This window comes from Sabethes cyaneus, chromosome 1 (assembly GCF_943734655.1).
Source record: "Sabethes cyaneus chromosome 1, idSabCyanKW18_F2, whole genome shotgun sequence".
Taxonomy (NCBI): domain Eukaryota; kingdom Metazoa; phylum Arthropoda; class Insecta; order Diptera; family Culicidae; genus Sabethes; species Sabethes cyaneus.
The window spans coordinates 138423448-138427957 of NC_071353.1; the positions used below are offsets into that span (position 1 = coordinate 138423448).

Consider the following 4510-nt stretch of genomic DNA (forward strand, 5'->3'; position numbering starts at 1 on the left):
CATCGTGAAAACAGCTAGAACGTGCGAGCAGGTTCAATCAGTGTCTCGTAACGAAGCTTTTGAAGTGCAAAGATCAGTAAATGAACATTTAGTGTATGTCAAACGTTGGAATCAACCATCTTTAGACTACCCTACTAGCACGGTTGTTACAAATTAGTTGTGGTAACCGAATTATGACTAATTTCAGTCGTAATCCGGTTGCTTCAACTAAATGGACCTAAAATGTGATACTTGGGTACGGAATCGATAGCAAACTTACAAGATCGAACAAATCAAATAACCGATCGCAAGTAAAATAATATCAATCAGGCCGCCGAAATCTACAGGACCGTGTACGTCGTTCCAGATGTTCAAGAAGCCATTCTTTTCCCCACAAGAACTATCCTTGTCCGGCACTGCGGACATCCCGTTCCGCTCAAAATGCTGTGGACATCCCGTTTTGCCGAAATTCTGCGAACATCCCGTTCCGCTCAAAATGCTGTGGACATCCTGTTCCGCCCAATCTTTCGCAAGACGCTTGCGGATATTCCGCTTCTTTTTATAACCTTGAGGTCTTCAACCTTTATTCTGTTCTTTTACACTTCAAACACACTTCAAAAATCGGTAATTCAACCAATCATTTCATAAAATGTAATTATACTTACCAGGTTATAGAAAATCAATGGCAGGATCGCCAAATGTGAATTCTGCTAACGGGTTGAATGTGTAAATTCCACACATTTGGAATTCTACTTCGGAAAAGGGATCATTCAATAATGACGTCCACTGCTTATGGGGTGAGGGGGTGTCAATTTTGTGACAGGTTGTGACAGAGGGGGGAGGGGGTCTAGCCAAATGTGACATCCGCCGAAGAAAATTTATTCTCAGAAAAAGGCTACAAAAACTGATGTGTAACCATGCGTTACATTAAAGGATATATGTAAATCAATTTCAGTTCATTTGCAATCAAAGTTTCTAACCTTTTACTAAATATGCGATAAACAAGTACAAAATAAACTTTAAAAGCGATCGTCACGATGTAGTGAAACCTGCCTCGCCGATTGAAGCTGTTTTAAAGCGGAGCGGTGCTCTTCAATTGAAACCAAAACTTCATTTCTTCATTGATTTGTGATGATTTGCAATTGAAGGTTGTTAGAGCCTTTGTTCACAGTTCATAAATCGTGCTCATAAAAAAAATTTTATTAATAAAATTACATACAGCAATTGGGTAAAAAAATCTGTAAAAAATCAATAAAAACTACTCGCTGGGTGGAGAAAGTTAGCAAAACGTGGAATCTTTTTATAATTTCGTTAAAAAGATAACTTTAAGATCAGTTTATCCGGAAAAATCTAGAAATTTAAATTTCTTTTTTTCGAGTAAATACGCGACTGTTATTTTTTATGATTTTTTAATCTTACACTACTTCTTAAAAGATTGAGCTATTTTTATAAAACACTTTTTACTTTTAACACGCTTTTTATTTCTATTTTAGGTTTGTGTGACGTCCAAAAGGGGGGGAGGTTGAGTTTTGTCGACTTTCCCAGGCAAGCCTACTACGGTTGGATATTGGAAAATATTTATTGTTATTTCTATACCACACAGACTTATTGGCAGCTTTTGTTTAAATTAATCACTAGCAGTAGCAAAACTTCAGCAATTTGGAATAAGTGATAACACGTTGTGCTGGTTCAAGTCCCACCTCACGGGACGCTGAATGTTCGTCAAAATAGGTAGTGTTATCTCATCACCCTTCTCTGTCACATCTGGCGTACCTCTGCTTTACCTGGTCGAAATCAATTAAACACTGAATTGTATGAAATTTTCATATGCAGTTGATTTCAAACTCTTTGCAATTATCAGAAACAACACAGATGCTGAGTTCTTACAAATGCAGCTGCATAATTTCGCCAAATGATGTGCAACGAGCAGTATGATCCTAAATGCCACCAAGTACTCTTGTATTTCTTCTACACGCAAAAGATCAATTTTGTGCCATGAATACAAAGTATCTCGAATATATTTGATAAGGGAAACGTACGTAAAAGACTTGGGGATTTTACTGGACTCCAAGCTAACATTTAAAGAACATGTACCCAAAAAAATCGAAAAATCTTGGCTTTTTGTTCCGGTTAACTAAATATTTCGAAAATATCCAGTGCCTAAACACGCTTTATTGTTCGGTAATACGGTCGATATTAGAATATGCAGCTGTAGTTTAGACACCGTACTACCAAAACAGCATTCAGCGTATTGAGTCTATTTAACGAAAATTTGTCCGCTACGCCTTACGACTGCTCCCTTGGAATGAACCTTTGAATAAATAGCGCAAACAAAAGGGGTCCAGCATTACTCCCTTGGGGTACGCATGAAACATTCGCAAGCACTTCAGAATGAGAAGCTCTGATTTTAATGCAAAGCGTTAAGCTCCGAATAGGATTTAAACCAGGCGATTAAGGATCTATAAAATCCAAGTTACTCTAGTTTGCTTAACAGAATTTCGTGATCCACTCGATCAAATGCTGCCTTGGGATCAGTGTAGATAGCGCCACCGTTGTCCATTGTGCGAACGCAATCGGGGCCTGTCACAAAAGACGATCATTAAGACTGTCGCAGTGACCTTTTAAGCCCTTCTGGCATACAAAAAAATTGTGCGAACGCATAGTGATGCAAATTTGTCGCAATAGACCGATTGGTCCAGTATCTATGCTCAAAAGTTGAAATATAAATCTTACATGAGCAGAAATGCTAATGATCTCAAAAACTTTTGAACAGCAGCATAAAGAGGTGATACCTCTGCAATTAAGAACGTCTCTCGTATTACCTTTCTTGTGTATAGGAAACATAAATGAGGATATCCACAGTTCAGGAAATTTGCACTCTTGCAGTGGCCTGTTAAATAATTTTGTAAGTAGGGCAAGTAACACTTCCGGGCACAACTTCAGAATGGACGCCGGAATGCCATCAGGACCAGCAGCATATGAAAGCTTTAATTTTTATAGAGCAGTCATGACGATGTGTTAACAAATGTAAAATGGGCGGTACACAAAAGCATCACTAGGACCAGTCATTGTTCAATGACAATGTTCGTTGACTACCTATAGTTAATTTTATTACAATTAATGTTTTATAGAACGTAGTGGTTTTGGAGCTTGTCAAAAATTGCCGTTCAACCATTTATTTACCAATCAATCACACATTTCGAATACTTTTAAAGTCGAATTTTTTTTTCAGTTTATACTTGTTTTAAGCAATAAGCAATATGTCGTGTAAAGTCAAACACCAGCACTGATAGGGATGGATTGTATCAAATGTAATCACTATTTGGCGACCGTAAACCATAACTAGCACACCACCGTCGTTCGTGGGTAGGCGCTAAACATGAGTTCTAAAACTAGGAGTCCAAACAAATCCCCATTCCCGTTCTCTGAGCGGCCGGCAGTTGCAGCGGGCATCAAGATGAGTTTCGTTGGTAGTACACTAGAATATAGGTACAGACTGGATGAATATTCGAACATTTAAATACGTAGGTACAATAATGAAAAGGATTCACCTTCACATTACACTACCTTGTCCATGTTGAAGCGAGCGATGGAAACAGGCACAGCGGGAGCGGGGACATTTGTGTGCTGTAAATCGTTTGCTCAAATATTGTAACTAACGCTTCACTCCACGGTGGGCTAATGTTTACTATAAACAAACTACAGCCTGTTTACCGTCATCGCAGCTCACTTTTGGACGGTCGTCATTCTTTGCTGCTGCCGCTGCGGCTCCCCGTTAACGGACAGGACCATGCGGCAGAACGGCTGCTATCCCCATCGGACTAATTTTTGACAAACTTTTCCAACAATGGCTAGGTATACAACACCTGATTTAATGTTCGCCAACAGCTTCAGTTACCTCTCCTTTGTCGTCCCACCGGTCCCACTAGTTCACCGTTTGCCAAAACGAACGCAGGTTAGGTCCTCCGGAAGTGATGCAAAATGGTTCCAATTGGGTACAAATGTTTTGTTGTTTGTACAATCCAACGGATGAGTTCTAGTTTCAGTGTGTGTCTGTTTTTATGTGCTTGGAATGTTCGTTGGAAACTTAGAAAAATGTTTACAGTGAGGAAAAAAATACATTCTCCCCGACGGGGAATTGAACCCCGGTCTCCCGCGTGACAGGCGGGGATACTGACCACTATACTATCGAGGACGCTTGCTGGTGGGGGAGCATCAACATCCCACATTACATTTTTTAATATTGGAACAAATTAATATATGAATAATAAATATTCTTTAATTCAAGTATAAAGTTATCAACGTTTGAATAAAATTTCTTTGTATTAACCTGGGATTTTAAAAGTTTCCTTTAGAATTTCCATAACAAAAAAGGCAACAGAAAATAACCATTCAACATTAATATAAAACAGAATATAAAACTACCCAGCACGATCATCTAATATTTTTTAAAGTAAACACAAATTTTAAAACAAAAAAAAAATAGTCAGTGACCCTGTTAAGTAATGCATCTCGCTACAATTGTTGTCAG

General features: G+C 38.6%; 1 non-coding gene across 1 annotated transcript; it reads right to left on the minus strand.

Annotated features, from left to right (window-relative positions):
* Nucleotides 1-4102: 4102 nt before the first annotated feature.
* Trnad-guc (transfer RNA aspartic acid (anticodon GUC)) lies at nucleotides 4103-4174 on the minus strand. The gene has a single exon. It is a non-coding gene; the product is annotated as a tRNA-Asp (tRNA).
* Between the last annotated feature and the right edge of the window lie 336 nt (nucleotides 4175-4510).